Here is a 24,530-nt window from a genome sequence, read left to right on the forward strand (position 1 = left end):
TTTTTTTTTTTAATTGAACTTAAACCATGAAAATGTCACATAAACAAGATTTTTGTATTGAAAACCTGTGAATTTTGACAGTGAGCAAGAGTCCTCACCCCAACCACCAGCTGTATGCCCTGTATAAGCTCTAATTTCACTTAAAAAGTATCACTTGAACAAAAACAGGAAATCTGTGGTACAGTTCTTAAGATATCAACTTATGTACCTAATGCTTAAAAAGAAAAAAAACTCCACCCCCAGCAGATTCCCAAATTTACTTTTTCCCCTCCTGCTCCCCAGCGCCTCCAGAGACATATTTCTACCAAACCCATCAATATCATTCATGGAAGAGGCCCAATTTCATGTTTCAGATCTAAATCAAAAATAAGACTTTGACATCACCTACAAATACTCAGAAAATTGGGCTTTTCCACAAATCAGCCTTTATCAAAGTGGAGAAAGAATCCCCTTCGAGGTTTGGACAAAAACATCACACAAGTTTATTTTCACTCCTGCATGCAAATATTTTTCTTAAGTATTGAGGAGCTTTTACTTCAAGAAAGTGGATGCTTTTCCAGCTATCCCACATCTAACTTTGAAGTAGAGTCTGTTAATGTTTTGAATATGGGTATGACCAAGCTGAACCCTCTAACCATACTACTTCTCTTGGAAGAAGGTACAGCTGCATCAATTTGTCACTTGATGTTTTTGATTTGCAAATATGGAAGACAGTAAAAATTTAACTAGAGTAACATGCTTTCTTTTCCTTCTGCCTTCACTATGGCTGGATGTTTCATTCTCTTCATGCTTTTAATAAGCAATGCTTCCACATATTTTAGAAATGTAGGTGTTAACCGATCTTTATTGCTAGTCTTGATTACATTTCCCCAAATACCGATGGGTCAGACAACCTACTCTCAAGAAATAGCAATAGACATCTCCGCACACAGATCCCAATCATATCAAAGAAATCCCTATTATATATATATATATATCAGACTATCCAAAAGCATACTGTCTGCCAAAAATAGCCTCAGATAGGAGGAGATGTTTTTACTCAAGAAAACAGAAGCTGCAGTTTTCTGAGGGATTTTTATATCCAGGTTTCTCTGCTATTTGGCGATAGCACGGAAGTCTGTGCATCTTGCTTAAGAGGTGTTAAGTCAGGAGCAGAGTTTAAGAAATAAAATTTGCAGCTGCTGGATCTGAGTGTAACCTTACTCTTTTACGAGTCACTCCACATCCTGTATCATGAATAGACCACTGGAGGATGACCCAAGATGTTGTTTTCACTTCAAAAAGAATTTAAAAAAATTAAAAATGCTGTCCAGTTAAAAACAACGGCAGTACCTCAGAAGGCCTGCATAATAGTCCTGTAGAGAACTCAAAATGCATGCTTTGTATTTTTGCTAATGAATGACTGAGCCAGTAATAGAAATTTTGATAGACAACGGTGAAATAAAGAGTCCTATTCAACTGCAGATTTTATTTGTATCCAACACAATGCAGTTTTCATGATGCATCGCAACCCTGGGCATAGTATATCATCTCAACAACATGAATATGATTACAACTCAGAGTCAAACAATGACTCTATGGACCACCCTTCAAATAGAAATGTATATTAAAAAATCCATTTCTTTGCATTAGTTGAGCTTCTAGATTTTATCAATAGCTGGGTCACAGCCACTGGGCCAGATTTGCAGCTGATATAAATCAACGCAGCCACTAAAGCTCCGAAGTACCTCAGCAGAATACTGTTTACATCAGTCATATTGAACTAAGATGAATGAAATCAAAGTAACACTCCAGTTGGTGGCTGAATTTTCATCCCAAAGGGGGGAAAAAAAAAAAAAATCAGGTGTTGTGGAGTCTGCAAAAAGTTGATCAAACAGACTATAGAAAACCACTGAAAGTAATTAGGAAATGTGCTTCCAAAATCTTATCTCAGTTAACTCTCTGAAGTTTAGGTGTCCACCTAAACTAAGCATCTGGATATCCTCTACTGACAAAAACTGGAAGCAAATGAAAAAAAAAAAAAAAAAGCTTTTGTGTGGACCAATTACTTTTCAAAGACCATAGGCAGTGTTGCACACTAATTTAGGCTAGACATCCAGTTATCAATGGGCTAAGCTTCATCTGATTTTTGTCCTCAAGTAATGGACTTGGCTACTTTTCCCTACCACTTCTATATTATCCATCACAATCAATTACAAAATCAATACATACCAGTTACAGGATTAATAATTCATTGTCCATAAGCCATTTTTTTCAATGCACAGAAATTTGAGAAAGCACCATTCCTAGTATGATTTGGAATTGGAAAGGCAGCATCGTGCGTTGCAATAGTAACATGAATAATTCAAAAGGAAAGAAAGCATGTATATCATCTGTAGAAGTACACAGCATAGACAGAACAAGCTTCCTATATTAACAAGTGACACAGCAAATATGTTAATAGCCAGAAACCTAAGCTGTAGCTAACCGATCCTATTTCTATCACTTAAAGCAGTTAAAGATATCAGGCACAAGACTGTAAAGCAAATGGATCTGAGATATAATTGAATAAGCAACTGTGACACAATAAGTTCTTGCAGAAACAAGATTCTGCACTTAGAAGCAAGTCTCCCATGCAATCTTTTGCAAACTCATTCTGATCTCTGCAAAAATCTTCCTTATCCAGAACTTCCACATGAAAAATAAACACCCTGTGGAGGTGATATTGGAGGCAGGATCATTCTAACGATTTGCTGTCTATCAAAAGTTTAGCAGGTCATCTAAAAATTAATCAAAATACATTGTTTCTGCACAGATTTTTGTTACTGCATGGGAACAGCAACTTGACAGCTAAAAAGGGATTATACCAGTGATAGCTTCTATTTTGAAATTAGCACACTCTTGATATTAAACACACTCCTAAACATGTATGTTTAGGAGACATTTTGGAAAGCAATGAGAGAAAGAAGCTGTCCAAATACTAGAAAATAAAAATTCAATTTACCTGTATACTCAATGCAGAGCAAATGAAAAGATACAAATGAGTTTGGCTGAAAGGACAAGCCATCTCAGACCCAAACGAATGTTCACAAAAATAATATCAACTCCTGCCACACAGCGATCCTGAATACAAAGGCTATGATTTGCAAGCTCAGCTTCATGAAATCTTATATTCACAGAAAGGCTTGATTTAATAACTAGGGCCCATGCCCTCAAAGGCTTCACTTATCCATTCAAATTCCCCATCACTTATGTCAAGGTGAATTATGACAAATTTCCTGTACGTTTCCTACACTTTAAGCTTATGTTTTTTATATCTCACATGAATCAAGCTGGCATAGAAATTAATCCTGTGTTCAGAGACGGGCAACTCTACCCGATTATTTAAAATTTGCTCACACAGCTAGATTTACTTGTGAAAAAGGTCTCTCATAGGACTGGATTAATCCAGCCCTTCCCTAGCAAACTTCATTATAGTCCAACTAAGACTGCAAAACACCCCCATCAGAACTCAGAGACAGTGCTGAGCTGTTGCAGTTTTGCCTGTGTTCTTATGCTGAGAAGATAAGGGATTAAAAAGCTTCTTAAATCTAAAAATATCTCTCAGTCAACATACCCCTAAAGAGAAAGTCAATAGATAGTGGAGTCTCCAAGCAACAAAAGTTGAATGAATTCCCATGTGGAGCACCAGAGACATCTATGTTTTGATTTAGGACATTTACAAGGGGGAATATAAATAACCCAAAATTCTACTTTAGATCTTCAGAGTTAAGTTTTATTGCCAACAGTGTCCATACTCATTCTCTTTACTCTCCAAGATGTTTAAAAAAAAAAAAAAAAACTTGCCTAAGAAAAACCACTAAGTGGTCCATTTTCTCCACGCTAAGGTGGAGAAGGGGACAAAACGTTTCTGTGGTCTGGTTTTAAATCTACTTTTTTTTTTCAGCAGTGAGCAAGACTTGACCACGCGCTAAAGGTAGTTTGTCTCCTCCAAGTAAGAATCAGATGGAGTATTCCTTCTGGAAAACACCTTGTTTCCCTTCATTGGATGGCTGAATTCACTGCATGTTTCCTCATGAGCTTCAACTTCAGATTTATACAGTTGATGGTGAATGCTCCAACAGGCTATGGCAAAGTCATCCAGAAAAGATCCTCCAACAGAGTCCTTCAGGGAGAAGACACTGTAGGCAAAGTCCCTCTTTGTCTAACATACACCAAAAATAAGAGAATTACACAAAAAAAGTTTCTGTAATCTTTTATTTATAGACAACAAGGGTTTAAACTGACTGTCTCAAAACAGATTGACCAGAGATTGATGGAGGTGCAGATTTTAGGACTACAAGAGGCCTTCTGAACAATCACAGAATGGTTTGGGTTGGAAAGGACCTTAAAGATGATGTAGTTCCAACCCCCCTGCCATGGGCAGGGACACCTTCCACTAGACCAGGTTGCTCAAACCCCATACAACCTTCCCTTGAACTCTCCCAGGGATGGGGTATCCACAGCTTCTCTGGGCAACCTGTTCCAGTGTTTCACTACCCTCATAGTAAAGAGCTTCTCCCTAATACCTAATCTAAATCTACCTTCTTATTTTAAAGCTGTTACCCCTTGTCCTATCACTACACTCTCTGACAAAAAGCCCCTCTCTCCTGCTTTCTTGTATGCCCACTTTAAGTAAGAAATCAAGTCGTGGCATTCCCTAATTACATGGACAATAATTTATCAACATTTTTTTGCATCCAGTGAACTTCATCTTGCCACCAGAAAACCTCTACTACCTTAAGTGGAATTAATCTAGGCAACATTATGTTAACAGTTTAATAGAACTCATCTGAGACACACAAATCAAGGATCTTCACTTCAACATGCTCAAACACTAATACTTAAGAGTATCAAAAGCTTTGTGGCCTTAATTTACCACATTACAGGTGCTCATGTTAGATTGTCAAAACTGCTAGAACACAGAACAAGACTTCTGTTAAGATAAACCAATAGGGACAAATCTCCAAACTGAAGCCCCACCAAAACAGCTGGAACTTCTGGGTGCCTACATAGAACTTATCAGCAAAGGTCTGCATCAGAGACAGCTGACTTCATCAGCTGACATAGTGCAGTAATCGTTTTAGATCTTCTCTTCCCAATTAACCATCTACTCATAAAAGCTTTTAAAATCCCAAAGATGAGGAGACCCTGGTTTCATCAGTTGTCCTAAATTTTCAAGGGAGCTAATTTGCAGCAACAGGCTATCTTTAAATAGTTATATGGAGTTTCACTCCTTACTGCAAAGGCTGAAATTGAATATGATAATTTACAAGATAAAGGGCATCACCTAATTTTTTCATATATATATATATACACATATATATAAACAAGCCTAGGCATCCTCATTATAAAAATCTCACAAGCATTATCTTTGAAAAGTCTCAGTCGCAAAAAGTACAGAATAACAGACTTCAGCCACTTCCTCCTATAATGAAATTTCTTGGTTTCATGGATTATATAAAATCACTGTAAATGATGAATTCCACCCATGCCTGCTGGGCATAGTGAGAAAACAGCACAAAGAAAGATAAGCAACTGCAGTTATGCAAATCTTGCCTGGTTCATCTTTTGCTAAGGTTAACAACAATGCAGCTGCACCAAGTTTTATACTATGAAGTATAAAAAGGGAAATGCCTGTGGTAAGCAACCATGATGAAAGGAAGAAAAAAAAGAAGCCTTATAACCTTGTTATGTGCATAAAAGTACTTTAAAGACATTTGATCTCTCTTCTAAAAAGAGCCTGTGCAATCATAATCTTACATTTTCAGACTTAGTTGTAAGCAACTGCAATATCTGGCATCTTCAGTTTTATCCCATTCAAAGAGGATATTTAAAATCATATTTCTGACCTTTGTTATCTCCTCTAGCTCCTGTTAGGTCCACTGATAACCATGAGATGTGGGATAAAATTCTGGTTTAACTGAGCTATTGTAAAATGTCTACTGATTTCAACAGAAGTAAGGCTTCATTTGTGGTCAAAGGAATTATCTTGTTGGCTTGCCTGTGCCCCTACTATCAGTGAACCTCTCTGCTGACTTCCCTTTCACACTGTGTACAGCTTCCAGTTCTCTTCTCTAAAGGCATGCATTCACCCCACATAGCTTCCAGATCAATCGTAGCTTCATTTCTTCACTTCCCCACACCACACCCACCCCAGGAGGGATTACTGACTCTTGATTTCTTCCATGCTAACTCTGAGGTTAGTGTGACTACCCAGTTTCATGGGATATACAACCCACTTCACGGCTGACTTGGTTACAAACACCATCTCATCCACTTTGAGCTTCAAAGAACAGTTAAAGTAACCAGAAAGCCTGTGCTTGAACCCACAAACAAAAACAGCAAGGCATTTTCTCTCAGTGCTCAGTCTTCTGCAGCCTAAGATGAATTTGAAAGACACGTTAAGACTTAATAACAGATCTAGCATAAACATGTGAGACTACCTTCCTTCCTGCCTTTCCTACTTTATAACCTAAAGACTTAAAATAGTCAGTACTCCAAGATACTAAAACGTCCAGGAGAATGGGACAGGACCTCTGTAACTTTTCTGTCATTTGTCTGCACTGCAAGTAACTCTGTTCTGCTTTGCCTCAGCTAGTTCCCAAGTATCTTACCAAAACATTAACCAGGAGCTACATAGATAATTTCTACCAAAATTACCAATCTGCTTTTCACAAACCTGATTCCTCAGGTTTAAGCATATTGTCATCCTTTATGATGAATTTATAAGTTGTATTGTGCCCACCCCCACAAGCTTCTTTTAGAGCTCCAATTTCTTTGCAAAGTTCCAGACCTGACACCCATTTACCTGTGTTAGATCACACAAGAAGAAAGATGAAGATACAGGATTCAGCTAGCAGAAACATGATGAAAATCTCTATTAAAGGTCTATACAATCGACTCACTTCAAAACTCTTCATGAGGCTTACCAGCCTTCTTCTAGCGGTCCTACAAGTATCTGGATAGGTAATGGAAAATGGCATGATATTCACTGGTAAACAACAGGTGAACGCTTCTGTGTCACAGGACAGAGGAAACAGTCACACCCCAAATGCTGTGATGCTACTTTGCCCTAAGTCCTGTCATGCAGGGAGCAGCAGTTCAGCAGCTGCCAAACGCTTATAGATTCCAGTCAAACACTCACTAGATCTCATCTCTGAGAAAAAGCACTGAAATAAGACTTGGTGGTATGCTGCCACCAACTGAAAAATAAAATAATTTATTGAGAAGAATACAAAACAACACCTCCAGCACAAACCAATCTCACTATGGTGACATCTCCTCCCCCCTATCCCCTTAGTATGGGGACTTACAAGGAAAAAGCTGCAGTCTCAGAATGGATTTTTAATAGTTTCCCACCATCAATAGCATAAAAATCTGAACACTGGCTAGAATAAATCAGCAGTACTGTCATGGCTTTGAAACTGTTTTGAATTACAGTGGTAGAGGATCTAGCAACACACCCACTGTATTTTCAACTCCTGATATGATCCAGCAAAGAAAGCAAGCAAGCCTCATTTTCACAGTACACCTGAGAACAAGCACGTAAGTAAGCAATCTGCCTAAATTAAAGCTACACACTGCATGCAATATTGTTTACTGATTCAAGATTAACAAAGTTACACTAAATTGGAGCTCTGCAGACAGGAAAACACATTAAAGGAAGCTTTTTTTGTTTGTTTCCCTGTTATTCTCCAGTGTACTTTTGAGACAATAAATCAGGTTTGGATTCACATAGAACATTTAGCAGACTTACACGTGATGCACTGAAACAGAAGATATAATTAAGCAGTGACATGACAGCTAACAAATGTGTTTCTGGGCAGTTACTGCATGCCTCATGTGGCATTATGAGGCACCAAAGCCAAAAGCTCAGGGTACATTAACTACCAGTAAGGGGACATAATTCTTCCCAACTGTGCGACCTGCCACATTTCATTGCTATTTTGAAATGCTATTTGTAAATTAGAAAGAAGAAAAAGGAAAGACAATCAGACCTGTGCATTGTGAATATAAGCATGAATTACACAGTAGCCTACCAGAAAGCTTCCCAAATTCCACAGCTATCTAAGAGTATCTAAGAGTAAACTATAAGGACAGATAATGAGGTTTGAGATCCAGTGTTGGCTTTCCTTAAAGTCAAAGAGCTGAGTGTAAATGTCAGATTGTAAGTGCCAGACTGCAGGAGCCTAAGCCATGATGAAGTTTAAAAAAAAGTTATATATATATTAATAATAAAAAAACCAATACTACACCCAGCAGGGTGTTTGGAAGGAGAAAACTTAGTTGAAGAACTCATATGCTCAAGCAGATTAATACTTCCTCAGCCTGAAGCACAGTCATGCTGGGAAAAATATACGGTGATGCTGGAGCTCTGGAAAGTGTCATTCTTTAGCGGTGTATGACTGCAACACTAGTCACTTAAATTCAACACCAGCAGTCACTTGAATTCAACAGCAACTGTTAATGATTTAGCACCTACTGACATTTTGTCCCCCCAGCCAGTAAGCTGGGCTGCAAAGGTCTACAGACCCCATCACACTGATTAGCAGTGATTAACAGTGATTAGCCTCTTTGATCCTGGATTTATACACAGCACAGCCTGTGCTGGAAATCAATCTGAATATCTGGGATTTAGGTCTGATCTGCTGGGGAGGATGTCCCTGCTTTGCTGGTTGTCAGAAGCAGGCAGCATGCCAACGAGAGTGCTCAAGCACACAAGCAAACCCTTTAATTTCTAGCACTGGAGCTTGCAGCATCCTCAGTGAGCCTTCCCAGAACTGATACCCCAACACGTGCAAAAGTAGATTTCAACACAGTAGCATAAGACAGCAAGTACCATTAAGGATGTTTTCAGAGCCTGCTCTCTAAAGAGCACGTTGTGTACAGCCACACAGATAAAGTCCATATACCATGAGCCAGCCTGTCACACTCAATATGCTAAGGGCAGTGTTCACACATCTCAGCTACAAGCAATTACCTTGGACAGGCAGGTTAACCTCTTCATCTCTCTAGATACACTCTGGAGTCAGATCAGCTGCCACTTTCCTTCCACAGAGATTAGCCTTGCAAATTTGCCACATGGAATTTAGCATCTCAAACACTAACTTGTGAGCATCACCTCTCACTGATCTTTCCTCTCAACAGCATTTCAAGTAAGCTTCAGCTCTTCCAGAGCAGCATAAGTGGTGAAGAACCTTTGACTAAGAAGAAGAGTTTATGCCAACTGAAATCCTAGATGTCTGGTGAGGGACAAGGCTGAAATTAACTTTACTGCCTTAAGTCAAGCAAATGGACTCCTGTCCCAAAAACAAACTAGTTAATCAAAAAATCAGAAGTAGTTTTACTTTTATTAAACCATCGTAGGTGACTGACATCACTACCCCCATCATTACAAGGCAAATCTTTCATTTCACACTGTACATTCAGATATAGAATGTCTGGAGACATTCATTGCTTTGGAACTTCTCCCAGAACATCTTAGAAAACCCCAACTTAATATGTTTTTGGTTTTCAAAGTTGATGCTTCATTAACAGGTAAAAGAGAGTTTAAGGATTACCTATCCTCTTTAAAATTTTAATTTACAGAAAATAATACAGTTTTGGAATTTTGTTCTTAGACTTCCAGTTAAACTGAGAAATTAGTCATTTGCACAGCTGTGTTCCATAACTGCCCAAGACAGCAGCAAGGTGGCTTAGCTGACTTTAAACAAACATTGAATGCTCCTGGTCCCTGGCTTCACTGAAGCCCTAGATCCCAGGATGCCATATGAAAAAGCAGAAGGCCAGTGTAGATGATCAGAAAGAATCTGACCTCCTGGTAGAGATGCACAGGAAGTCATTCTCTGCAGAGCTGAGGGGTTACAGCCTCTGCTCAGACTCTGTCAAATCCAATGTCTAGCTCTAGACATTTCAGTCCTAGTCGATAAGCCAAGATGACATTGATTAAACAGCATAAAATCTCCCATACTCATGAGCTGCTTTACTATAAAGTCCTCTTCTGCCCTCCCTCCTCTTTTGTCATTGAAATAATTTGACAGCATTAGTGCTGTAATTAACAAAGTCAAGTTCCCCTGTGCAAATCATCTGGATAAGCACTTTCTGTCTCTACACAGGAGTCATCATGAATGCCCCTGGTTATTGGCTACAGGACAAGCTACAGAAGATGTGAATTAAGTGTTATTGCCCCTCATTCAAGTGCCTTAAATTTCAGAAGGTGTTTTATGAGCTACAAAGAAAAAAGTATTAGAGTACCCTTCCCCCCAAAAAAGTTTTACCTCTTCTATCTCAAGGACTGAAGTGCCCTGCCCATACGAAAATAGTAGAAATGAGTGAATTTTCAAGATAACAGCAAACAGCCGCATTAAATAGCTCTCAACAAAGATGTTACATAAAGAACAAAGAGACCTGAAGCATGCGGTGCAGCTACATCAGACACCAGATGGGAAAGTACCATATGAGGAGACAAAGGCAGTACTATAAGAACTCCAATTAAAAGAATAAATCAAAGGGTGGTTATGAAGTACAATCTTTTGCCACTTTGGCTGGAGGTCACAGGCCATTAAGAATCTAGAAAGGTCAGCAAGAGCAAATCTCAGCTATCCTGCATGGCCAATGCCCACCTTTCATGAGATATGATACACATCATTCCCTACCTCAAGGCACAGCTAAAGGTTAATTTTAGCTTGAATGCCCCTAAGCCATTGAAGTCTACTCATTCAGTGTTTGCTTGTGTTCAATCCAATGGGGACAAATAACAGAAGACTGCAGGGAACACTCTGCAATGTCCAAGTGAAACAATTGACTCCACATATATGCACAGGAAACATGAAATTCTTGCTAATTAAGTAAACAGGACAGAGAACACAAAAAGAAACTGCATTGTCTAGACTGATGTAAGAGAACATTCTTCATCAAAAACTGCAAAAAAAAAATATATTATTACTGCATGGACCAGAAGGGATGACTAATTCTACTCTTCTCCTCACATTAATCTTCATGTTGCATTACTTCCAAATATCCTCATTGTGCTATGTAGCAAAACCACCTCAGGATTTAACAAGTGCCTTCAGGTCTTGAAGATCTGCTGCTAAAGCTTTGCTCACTCTCAAATGTTAGTGAAGGGGAGGCTCACATCCTGCCTTTTAGTACAAAAGGGCTGTCAGGTTGGTTTTTTGTTTGTTTTTAATCAAAGAAGTTACACGCATGTGGAGAAATATCTAGATTTTAAGGGCCAGATACAAAACTGTGGCAGAACTGTGACAATACTTAGGCTTCTCATTTTCTATATTATGAATTGTGGAAGGTGTCGTGCCCAAGAGTCCCACAACAGTCATGAGCTGAGTTCATGGTGCAGTTCTCAGCTAGCCAACAGGAAACCCCAGAGACAGGTGTCTTTTTCTCAGCTTTGGTGTATAGCTAGAGCAAACAGGTAGTCATCTCTGTAATGTGGTGATTCACACCTTGTTAGATCTAATGCTTGGCACCCTCCTTCCCCTGGAGGGGAGGGGTGAGGGTGCTGATGGCTAGGGAGGTGTCCATGTCTGCACAACAGAGCCTTGCTCCAGATACAAAGCTTCTGAAAAAACAAGTCTATTATTTTAAACCTTAAACCCATTCAATATTTTCCCTAGCCCAAATCCTTACTCTAACTCCCATCTCACCCCTACAGAAACTGTCCTGGGACACAAAAGAGTCTGGATTTCAGGAATGGGGATTCCCTGGTGTCTAATCCCAGAGCTGAGTTCCCCTCACAACTTTTGTCTGCAGGGAGGCACGGACTCCTATCCTCTCCAGTTTTCTTCATTGACTAGTTTCATAAAAAAAGAAACACAGAAAAACACACAACCACATACCATCCCCCCAAAAAAACCCATACACTACACTGGCTCTGATATTTTTATTTTTTTATTTTTTATTTATTTTAAATCTCTGTAAAATTTAGTTGAAATTGGGTAAAATTCAGAAGTTCCTAGGCAGAACTGACAGATATATGCATAGTACTATGCCTTAAAATTAATTTTCTCAATAGAAATAGCTCATAATAAAAAGCCTAAAGAGCAGGATTTAGAATTTAACTTTCTCAGTCAAAAAGGAAAAAAAAAAACCAAAACACTGTAGTACAAATCAAATCACAGCAATATATTTATTTTATTTATTTGGCTTGATGACTTATCTGACATACCATTTAGGAGCTCTCTGCTTACTTTACCAGTATTATTTTTGTTTCTGATTTCATACAAAAGCTTTGGGAAACAGTGTCAGGTAGAAGAGAAAAGACTGAGAGAACTAAAAGGGGAGTACAGAAAAAAAATAATAAAATCTTTTAATCAAATTCCATTGCAAAAGTTCAACACAGTACGAATTTCAACCAGATCATAGCCTCACAAACCTAGAACACAGAGGGCCTGGCCACACCAAGGTTGACAGATAAACTCCTCCACAACACCGCTCGTTCCAGAAAGAGAAGCAGAACATCAATTTGGTGCTTATGTCCTGCTTCAGCTTAGCAAGGCGGTCACTAAAAAGCAGTAGGGAGCTGCTCATCTCAAACGCTATAAAAAATACATGCACACCAAGGGAGTTTATATATATCTATATATTACATTCAGGCAGAAGCAGCCTGACTGTATGGAAAAATATGCAGCAATACACCACCACAAGCCTGATAAAAGAGAATGTCACCATACAGAAAATAAAGGTAAGGCACAGATAAACTTAACTCCTATTGCCTTGTTCTTCTAGGCTGGGACTTTTCATATATATACAAGTCACTTTCAATCAATCATGCCCCTACAGGACACCAGATTTTTTTTCCTCCTCTTGCAATGCCACAATTTCTGTCATAGCAATGGTCCCACTCAGCTGCCTATGAACTTCCTGCAGCCTAACCACTCATGCCACGTCCCATGATCTCACATCCCTTGTGCAGAAACCTCAGGCAGCAATGTACATTCTGGTAAGCCTTGCATTAAAAGGGGAAGGCACAAAGGGCTAAGGAGCATGTCTGCATAAATGCATGATTGCTCCCCAGGGACCAGGAGCATTCACTCATGTTCTTGCTGCGGTTTGGAAAAAATAAAGCAGTCTGCTGGATTGTCTTAATAAAAAAGGAAAATAAATTTAAAAGCACATGCCATTTTAACTAAGCCCATCATTCATATCACTAGGTGTAAGAGACGTGATCAGCCAACTAGAAATAATCCAGCTGGTGGGAGCCAAGTGGAAAAATGCTCATCCTCATTTCTTCCTCTGACTACTACATAATAAACCTCTAGTTCTAAAGAGTTTTACTCAAATCCTACTAAAACTACAATGGTTCATTTTGACCTGTAACTTAATCAAAGAAAATCCTTGCCAACAGTGTTGGGAGTGCAGGATAGAGAATGGTTAAAGTAATGCAGGCAAAGATTTTAATACACTTCCACCCCTCGTACATATAATACTTCAGTCCAGACCCCAACCTTAATACCAGCTTTGCTGAATTCACAGCTATATGTAGCCTGCCACTTCTGGACCGATCCCTAAAGCTGCTGGTCCTCAGCCACCAGCCTATACACTTTTTACTTTAATGTTTCTGGTACCCAATTCTGACCTCCTACTCCTCAACAAGAAATATTTCAGATCTGGAAGCATTCTAGGGTTGTGGCAGGGCCCGAAGGTACAGGAACATCCTCTGCTGCTTATCTTCCAAAACGCCTGTTGCTCTTCCTCAGTGCTTTGCAAGTACCTACATCAGGTGGAGGCACTTTCTCTTTGAGAAAAATGCAATTACTGACTTCCTGAGCATCCTGCTGATTCCTGTTTGTGAACAACAGCCAATCTTCCCCCTCTAGTTATCAATTAGCACCTCCGAACAAAATGAGGCAAAACCACCAGCTGTACTGTGACTTTGGTCGGGGCTTTAATGCAGTTTCTTACATTATAAAGGGTCATATGGAGTGAATATCCTATTGTGTCCAAAGTGAAAGTTAACTGCTATTCATCATGATTCCGGGGATACAAACAGCATGACTACACCAGAAAACAATGTTTCTTGAAAGGTAGTAGGAAACTACATTTTCAATCTATTTTTCACTTTTGCCTCCTTTTTGGTGAAAACAGAAAATACAATGACATTTTGTAGCATCATGCTGTTTCAATACTGGTTTATATCTGAAAATAAATCTCTATACAATTGAAATAGTTAATTTCATTTTGTTGAAATTGAACATCCTAAAAAATGCATACTGTAATCCATAATTAACATCCACTTTTATTTTTTCAGTTAAAATACTTAAAATAAAAATATTTTATTCAATAGCAAAACCAACCCCTTCTTCCATGAGATTTTAAAAATGCTACAAATAAAAAGAATGAACAAACAAGCCACACACATATCTCCTGCTGAAACTTCATTGAAATCAATAATTCTTGCAATAAATCATTTGGCACCAATACATTTAATATATTCCCAGTAACTGATATGATTCAAAACATTCTTACAAACAGAAACAAATACATAGTGCTACTGTCTGTCTCAAAAAGAGGGAAAAAAGTAAAACTTCAGAGAAACAGCTTCTGGTTCTTTTGACATCTGCCATTCAAACACAGAATGTTTTTAATGTTCCCTCCTGTTACTGAGCCTCCATATATCCAGCCTGATAACAAATGAAACAACCACTGGGTAACATTTCTAGAGCGCAACAAAAAATAACAGTTTTACTAGCTCATGACTTGCATTTGTTGATGTATTTCCTCCCAAAGTGTTTTACAAACAGAGGACATCTGTGAATTTGATATTTAGAGAAGCAGATTCATTCATGTAACAACTCGTAAAATAACAATGAGCAAAGATCATATACAATTCAAACTGTTCCTCTTGCTCTTTTACTGTGAGGAAGCATTTTCTTTTTTTTCATTAGAAGTCTGATAGAAGTGTCAGTGTACTCATAGCAATGAGCCATCTTTTTGTTAAGTGAGGTGAGGAGTGCGATAGCCTCCTCCAGCTGCTCAGCCACTGGGGCCCAGCCCAGCACCAGGGGACCTGGGGTCTCTGCCCAGTTTGGGGGACATTGGTGCCCCTTTCCCCTTTGAAGGTGCAACAGGTAGCAAAGGTGAGCACATATCCCAGAGACACACAGACAGGACGCTGACATGAATGGTCACGCAGGCTGTTCAAGGCAAGGACACTTAAAGGAGCAGACATTCTCCTTCTACATACATCCTTACACTCTTCACAGTACAGTATCTTTTTTTTTTTTTTTTTTTTTTTTAAAGTTTGGCTGGCAATAAGTCTATCTTCAATGAACAAAAGTCAAAGTGGTATTTTACAAGAAGCTTTATAAGGAATATGTTCTCTGGAATATGTGGCATATTCAGCAGGTGGTTTATGCGTCATGCCTGTCAGTGTTCAAGAGGCATATGTATAATGCCAAAATAATAGGCTTTAACTTTTGGTTAGCCCTCCAATGGTCAGGCAGTTGTACTAGGAAAAAAAAAAAAAGAGAGAAATTTCTGTGGATTTTTGTCTAACATGTCTACAAACTGTACGAGAGGAAACAGTGAGCACTAAATAAAACAAATAAACATTTTTCAGGATGAAGAAGAGGAAAAAAGGACATCAGCCCTGCCTGGCATTATCTCACTCCATCAAAGAGCACAGAGGCTCTGAGCAGCTGCAGAGATCCTCTGTTTAGATCAAAGTTGGACATGGCCTCACCATTTTAGCTTCTGAGACTTTGTCAGAGATTTTAAGCTCTTCAGATCAAACCACTTGCCTGACAGTGATAAAGCTCATTTGCACATCATTTGGCTAAGAACTTCATGAAAAAAAAAAATGCTAAAAATATGAAATATTGCAGAGCCAAGGACGAGAACACTTTAAAGAAATTCACAAAAACTTCATTATTTCTGGAAGTAATTTGGAGTCTAGAGGTCCACTGGACATCTCAGCAAGCTACAGGGAAAACTTCATAAGTATCAAATCCTCGTATTCTGATCAGTCATTAAAAGGCCTTCTCCTTCTCCCACTGTCCTTGCTGTACACATTTGCCTTGTCACAAGCTGGTAACCAGATCTAACAATAACAAGGACTGATTTGATGACTCTACCGTCTGTACAAAGACTCTCATGGTTCTCTGATCACCTCTTTTGCTGAAATGAATGCTCTTTTGACTTGCAGTTTTGCTCTCCCTAATCTACTAAAACCCTTTCTTAATTATGTTATTAAAATGCTGTTAAGATTATTCCAGGAATTAGATTTATTTATTTTTTTTTATAACACTACAAAAAGTGTTTCTTCTGGGTCTGTTAAACTAGTGTAGGAGGTGACAAACACTTCAGAATAATATGTTCATATTTTTCAGGATGCCAAATTTAGATATGACAGGGGAGATTCCTACAGGAAAAAAAAAAAAGAAAAAAAAGAGAGAGAATAAAACATAAATAGATAGAGTATTTATATTTTGGGCTTCACCAACTTCTATTAAAGTCAATGGAAATGTGGCTTTAATCCTGAAGAACCTGCATCTGGCTTTATAGGGACTAAAAGCGTCACTTTTTTTTTTTCTTTCTTTAAATAAGTTTCTGACATACTGTCCTGCTCTTCACCCACTCCGTTTAAGAAAATTGCTGGCAGCTGATGCGCTATATCACAGCTTTGAGGACAAAGGAGCTTTAGGTCAACAGTACAAAAAAACAAACAAACAAACAAACAAATAAAACAGAGGACCCAGTAAATGCACATCCTTGATTTGGAAGGGACTTACAAGTGAAGAACAAAACGTCTCCAAAATTGTTGGGAATCTCTGACCTAGAATATAGTAGTGATATAACATCTTATGACTCTGTTGAATTCTGCATGTCATTAATATCAGAAAAAAAAAATTGTTTCCTTCCTAGTGGTCAGTAACTGAAGCTAACACAAATTTCAGCTTCTACATTTTTGCCAACAATTTAAAAAGTAACTAGGAAAACAAACAAACAAAAAACCTTTCCACAAGATAAATATATGTGGGAAAAAAAAAAAAAGAAAAAAAAAAGAAACACAGGAAATCCATATTGGCTCTCATTTTCAGAGAATGTAGTTCCCAGCATCCCTTTGTCCACAGTTAACTAAATGCAGATAAGATTCAGGTCTCTAACTTCTGATTTGTTCTTTTAGTGTAGGAATTAATAGGAAGACATGTCACAGAGATGTCCAGGTCCATGCTACCCCAACCAGAGAGATGAGGTTCTCTGAGAAACACTGACTCTTTCCTTCATACTCAGAGTGATAAGTAAAGGCAAGTAAAAACTCAGCAGTTTGTAGTCTTGGAAATTATTTTGCAAAAGTTAAAAGATTTCAGATGTGGTTTGAGGCTTCTTTTTAGCTCTACATATTAATCTATGCAGGTTCACTAGTTTAGGTCTCTCCATATAAATGAAGGCCAGAATATTCTCCACAGAGAGCTGCTGTAACTACCTTATGCAGAAAATTGGCTCATAGGATTAAACACTGGCAAAAAGCCTAAAACAATACTTATCCATGGATGAAATCTATTAAGCATGAAAGAATTATAGGTGTGAGCAAAACAAGGATCAATGGTGCAATGTATGCTTCCTGGAGATGCATATGTACGGAGGCTACATGAGATAGCTGAAAAACACTCATATTGCAGAGAACATGAAAAGAATAGTAGTAATGAAACATTTTAAAGAAAATATTTACTCAAGAACATCTTGGGATTGCTGAAATGATTACGATAAACAGGTGAAGGCAGACTTTTCTCATATTCTTCTCAAAGTTATTCTTATATGCCACAGGAGAGCCCCTTCACCCTCAAGAATTTTGAAAAAACAAAAACAAAACCAAGCCAGGAACGCACCACTGGAAGAAGTGGAAAGTTTAGAGTAAATGGTTTGTTGTTGGTGGTGGTCTTGACCAATACAGTGATAGTGACAAGCTTTACTGGAGGATTATTTTTCTAAATAAGTACAGAAAAATAATTTTCCCTCAAGTTATCCAAATATAACATCAATAAACATTTTGAAGCAGCAAAGAAATACAAGAAAATAAAAAGATAGAGTGAATTCTCCTTCTAATTTCTTCTCTTCTCTTTAAAAGTTTGGGAAACCTTCATTCATGTGAAGCAATAAAATTACAAAAGTAGTTTGACCTCAGTTTCAGGACTGTGGATTGCACTTCTCAGTGAGTCAGGCTGTTTTCATGCACGCCTTACAATGCAGGCTGTTTTTATGCATGTTTCTGCTCAGCCTCTCTGGCATTGCAGGCAATCAGCTGTGTACTTGCAGCTCAGAATGAAACTCTGTTTTCTAATTATAACTAAGTAGGAGCAAGTGGAGGCTGATTCATAGCAACATGGAAGTGAAAAGTTTATAAAAAACTTGTCCTTCTTTCACAAGTGGCATTGACTATAGCGACTATCTCTTAAAGAAGCTCATAAAATCAGTGGAGATTGACAATACTGTGTGATGTCATTTACACACCAGCTAAAAGTAGATGGTACCCTGCCTCCCCAGACATACAGGCTTTTTTGTTGTGCTGGGGGAAGCTAACTGAAATGAAACCTGAACATGCTGGTGACACCTACCTAAATTAATCAAAAAGACTGCTGTTTAGCTTACACTCAATGAAGATTCAATTGACACTTATGAGATCTTCCCAGTGTAATTAGGAGATAAGTTGTCCCTTTCTCTTTCAGTTTTTCAGTTTAGATAGATCATTCTATCTACAGCTGTTCGTCAACCTTGCCTTGTGCAAATACTTCCATAAAAATGGACGCGTCTTACTTTCCTGGATTAAAAAAAACAAACAACAACAAAATAAAATAAATAAAACAACAGCAAAACAAACAAACAAACAAACACCAGGAAGATACCAAATGATCTTGAAAAACACCAGAATTAACATTGTGATTTCTGGCACAGAAGACTCAAGGGTAAGTCCATCAGTGGCAATCTAAACTTCCAAAGTAAAACAGACCCAGGAACAACAAAATTTGGTAGCAATGACTCAAACCACAGACAACATCTGTAAGTGCTGCCTTGTTTGCACAATTTGAATTACTGCTTAATGTCAATAGCTAATTTCTAATCCAGATAACATGATTCCTGTGGAAATAAAACTATCTGAAAAGTAGAACAAATCAGTAGTCTTCATGTACCAGGTGTCTGTTTGCTGCAGAAGACTAATGAATACTCACTTCTTACAAAAGGCTGTTACTGAAACGAGCATGTCCTTGTGACTCAGCAGTTTGCAGAATGTCTGGTTTGTATTGAATCAGGCAGGCTGTCTATGTGGTCTGCAAAGGAAAGAGAAAATGTTAAGCCAGAAGCCTGTAGCTGTTATCACCCCTCTTGCTGATTCATGGCACGCGTTGGATAACTTTGCAAAGTTATCTTAAATATGGACAAAAAACATCTTTGAAACATTATACAGATTCAGTGAGTGATTAAAATGGTCCTTGTATAATGACATTAGTGCCAGCTACCTGATCATTCTACCAACATGGTGATAAGTGTTAACAGTAAAACAACTAAATGAATCATGCTGACGTGTTGCCCTGCTTCTGTACTGATCTCAAAGTGATGCTGTCACACATCACTGAATTACAAAAAAAACACAACAAAACACAATGCACTCATACATCAGTCAAATATTGTGACACAAACTGGAACAAGTCATCAAATTGAAAGCTAACATCAATCATGAAGACTTTCATTCTAGCCACTGCAGATACAAAAGAAAAAACAAACAAACAAAAAAACACATGATTTGTCTCAAAATCCAGTTGTAATAATGTGTTTTTTTTCGTTTGTTTGTTTTGCTGGCTTTTAAAATTGTTTTTAATCCTTTTTAATCCTAATCATTATTTATAGAGAGGTTTACATATTTCCAATACGTGCTTGTTGATCACCTGCTTCCCTCAAATAATAATATAAAAATAATGGTATTACAGATGTATAAATATAAATACATCTCCACAACCAAACCCCCAGTTTAAGAACACTCTGTTGTCTTTGAAACAATTTTAGAACTTTGCTGTTCACCAAAATAAAAGTTGTAGTCATTCTTACAGCATAACCATTATTGCACAGCCATAAAAGAATAAATTATAAAATGATGAGGATTAAGATGTTATGCTCACACTTTGTAGGAAGACTCCAGAAGAATCTTTGAAAAGATTCAAGCAGATTTTTGCCTGAGGATCTGTCACATGGCTCGGCTCTGAGAATGATTTTCAAGTCTTACCTCACAGTTGGCCTACAGACATAAGTTTAACAGAATCCATACATCAAACCATCATCTAGTCAAATTATTTAGTAAATTGTGAATAAAAGAGAGCAAACTTTCATGCAATTAAGAGATAGCTCTTTAACCTGAGAAACAGATTAATTCATCACAGGTAATTATTATATCTAATAATCTGCTAATAATACCAATCTGTAAATTGTGGGAAATCAGGTAGAAACATACAAAAAGGAAGCATGAAAATCCAGACAGATGAGTATTAGTTCAGTACAACTATGCAACCGAGAAGATAATAGAGGGCAACAGTGCTAGAAGGGCTTAAATGACAAAAGCAATAAGCATGAAGCTTTCCAGCAATATGAACGCATTTGTCATGGAAAAATGCTGGGAGATTACTAAACAGAAGGGTAAAAAAAAAAAAAACAAAAAAAACCAGAGTTACAGGAAGTGCTGGTGTTTACAACAGGCTGAACATAACAGGGGGAATGGAATCAGTTACTTGGAATGAGAGTAGCAGGGATTAAGTTAGCAGGATGTTTGATAGATGTATCAGTGGGGCTTTGATCAAACATGAATTAAAAGTCAGTAATAGCCAGACTTTGACATTCTTGCTGGTTAAATAGTACTCAGATGCAAGAGTAACTCACTGCAGTCAAAGACACTACACATACAATATATATGGCCAACATTAAGGGACTGTTCTTAAGGGCAGTCTGAACCTGTGTGCAGCCTGAATACTTTCACTGGAGCATCCTGGCAAAGCAGCCACAATGGGGTAGTACAAAGAGAAACAAGACCTCTTCTCCCCCATTCTGTTTGCACCCTTCCACCTTTCCCATCTCTGAAAAGAAAGCACAGGTCCTTTGCTCAGCTGGAACTGGCCTTGGACTACTAAAATACTGTGTTGCTGGCAATGCTGATTGGGTACTCCGCCTGGTTCTTGCTCTTCACCCAGGGGAAACAGGGTGCAAATGATGTTTTTCAACTTAAAGTATATGTAGCTGTTTACTGTTATAGCTGTTTTTTTATTTTGTTTTGTTTTAAATTCATGGTTCGTTCCTAGATTAGGAGATACATCAAATTAATGTGTAATTCTGTGTGCGTACATGTAAGGAAAACACATTTTAATTGAAAGCTACACAAACACTACATTTCTAGTGTGAATGGAGTTCTACAGGCATCATAACTGCCTGCTTTTGTCCCTCAGTAACTTCACTGTATCTTAGCCCCTTTCCACTGTAAATCCATATTAGCTTATCCTATGGCTTCCCACTCTTGGAGCCTTACCCACAGCTGGCAGCAGTGAAGTCCCTAAGGTACAGAGTCCCCTGTATCAGTGCCCGTCTCTGTTCTTATGTGCAGTAATCATGCCAGGGTGATTCATGAGCCTTAAAGGAGAAGCTTTGATATGCTAATGTTACAGTATGCATGCAAGTGAGATCAGAAACATATCCGTGCAAAATTACTGTTAAATAACCATGCCAACAGAAACAGGCCCAGAGTATAGGCACTTCCACTTGTGCAGCAAATAGATCTATCCTCTTTTAAATATGTTTGCATCCCAATTTCATCTTTTTTTTTCTTTTTTTTTTTTATCCTCATATCTGTTGAGACTTTTGTCAATCATAACAAAAATGTTCTCTCTCTACCTGTCAGGAAAACGTATTTTCATGCTTCTTGGGGCAAAATATTATTTTCCTTTGAGGACATCGGCAAGAAATAGAAAAGACAATCCTACAAATCATCCTAAATGTGCAGGCTCATCTCAGGGACTCACTGCACAGAAATCATTGAAGGTCACCACAGGATTAATATGGATGGATTAAAATAGGTAATAGCAATGTGAAAATGGATGGAGATATGTAGAGCTGGGCAGGGAGAGGGAGGGAAAGGATGAAGCTTTTACTTGTTTTTCAGTTTGAGGAAAAAAGAAGTGTATATGATGTATAACATATTATTATTTTATTTTTTTTTTTAGAAAGGAGATAAAATTTGTTAGTTTTAGGTTAAACTGCTGTTGTGGGTTAACCCCAATAGGCAGCTAAGCACCACACAGATTCTTGCTCACTCCCCCAAGGTGGGATGGAGAAGAGAATTGGAAGGGTAAAAGGGAAAAAACTCATAGGTTGAGATAAAGACAGTTTAATAAGTAAAGCAAAAGCTGTGTGCACAAGCAAAGTGTGATAAGGAAATCATGCACTGCTTCTAATCATCAGGCAGATGTTCAGCTATGGTGTGCATGTAATTGCTTTCAGCACAAGTGTCTGGGGGTGGTGATGGGGTCCAGTCCATCCTTATCTCCTCTTTGGAATCTGTTGGAGTGTTCTCCACAAATGTGGCTGAAGTTAAAGGTCTCCCAATATCACTGTTGTGAAAGGGCTGTGAAAACAGCCAATGCCCCAGAGGTGTGCTTGATGGCCCTGCAGAGAAGGCCATTGTGCAAGTTCAACATTCATCAGGCATCAAAGAATACACACCAAAGCTGAGCTTTTAGATCTGAATTCAGACAAAACCAGTCTCCTTTAGCTGACCCCATATTCCTAGAGCCAGTTGCTGGATCCAGGACTTTTCTGGTGAAATAAATTAAATGGAGCAAATTGTTGCAAGCCTATTGCCATTTAATAGAAGAGCAGACCAGTAAGCCCTAGCTTATGTGATGTCACCCAAAATTACATGTGATGCTCCTCATTCAGAGAGGGATTAATGTATGATGAAGTGAACAGCTGACTGGGTTTCTATCCATTTCTGCCTGTTTTGTTACTGTAAGATTTTGAATTAATCAAATTTTTCTAAAAAGGTATGACACATCATTGACTTCTAAAATAAAACCCAGACTCCTTTAGTCTAACTGCTTCTTTTTAAGCACCCCATTATTTAGGAAAATAGATATTCTTCAAATCTCTAATTTGCAAAGATATTTTAATTCCTAAAACTCTCATGATTATCCACATTTCTTTCTCTGTAAACACAGAACAGTCTTAGAATATAACTGCTACTGTGCTGATATGCCCCAACTCAGATGAGGATGCTGCTTATTCATAGTGCTACATCAGACAAGAGTCAGGTGAACTATATTGGGACCATCAGCCATGCTCCCATAACAACAGCAGCTGAATGGGAACACAATTGATGTCAGCATGACAAGACAGCTGGATCTCATTGCCCATGATAAATTCCAGTTTTGCAGTTGTTGATATCAAAGGGGTCAGCTAGAACACAGGAAAAAACAGCCTGTTTGGGCATACAGGAAAGGCACAACAATGAATCAGTGACTGGAAAAGAATGATCATTTCTTTCTGTGATGAAGACAAGTTCCATGATAAGAAGGATTTGTCTGTATTCAACATGTCTATAACTGAGACTTTTACCTCTTTGCCAAAATATCAGTGTCTTGCATTAAGACATCTTTGCCAGCTTCTCAGTCTCAGACCTCCAGGTCTATGACAAGGTCATCAAAAAAAAAAAAAACCTGCTGTAATTGCCTGCTTAGAGAATTAGAGAATTTTAGATTTTTTTTTTAATGTGCTTCCCACAATGCCCTGTTTTCCAAGTTTAGGTTTGCTTTGGTTTGTTAATAACTTTTTTCCTTGATAGTGAGACACCAATCTATATTTGTGTGCCTTCTTGGTTGGATTATTGACATTTTCGTTTTCTTGTGTAGTTTTAATTATGTAACCAACCTGCATTCAAGCTTTTACTCATTCCGTATTTGCCTGTTGCCACATTTACCCCATTTTACATGCATTGTACTGAATTCTATTAAACACTCCATTGATTTTAAAATCCTTACTTTAGCATTTAACAGTTTATGTTCTCTTGCTTGATCTGTTTCAGCAGAATTATAAGATCGTGAATTAAACTTTTTTATTTTCCTTCTCTTCATTTCAATCTAAAGTCTTTTACTGTCTAGTCAAAATCCCTTTAATTTTTATACCTAAACTTCAGAAATCCTACCCAAAAGATGCTGCGAAAATGGAGTCCAGATTATGTACGAAATGAATTTTATTTTCAAATACAGGTTCTGATATATCGGGCTTGTAGTAGTGGAAGTTGTCCCAGTACACTCAATGGAGGTTGAGTACTAAAATTTCCACAGCATTCCACACTGGAACATTTAGTGCTATTTAACCAGATCTCAATATTAATAAATCACCAGTTAATTTTTATTCATTAAGTTCAAATGGACAGACAGGTCCTTTTGCAACATTTCCACAAAGCAACAGACTTCATGCATGTATAAGCACAGGAAATCATGTGCTTCGTGTCCCACAATGCT

At 38.0% G+C, this 24,530-nt stretch overlaps 1 long non-coding RNA gene across 1 annotated transcript in view; it reads right to left on the reverse strand.

Annotated features, from left to right (window-relative positions):
• LOC106034231 (uncharacterized) overlaps positions 1-24,530 on the reverse strand; it is a 316,470-nt gene that overhangs the window by 224,116 nt on the left and 67,824 nt on the right. The window contains exon 4 of the long non-coding RNA XR_010832305.1: positions 19,206-19,304. This is a non-coding gene — a long non-coding RNA (uncharacterized lncRNA). The remainder of the gene's footprint in view (positions 1-19,205; positions 19,305-24,530) is intronic.

The sequence above is a fragment of the Anser cygnoides genome, chromosome 6 (genome assembly GCF_040182565.1).
Source record: "Anser cygnoides isolate HZ-2024a breed goose chromosome 6, Taihu_goose_T2T_genome, whole genome shotgun sequence".
In the NCBI taxonomy this organism is placed as follows: Eukaryota; Metazoa; Chordata; class Aves; order Anseriformes; family Anatidae; genus Anser; species Anser cygnoides.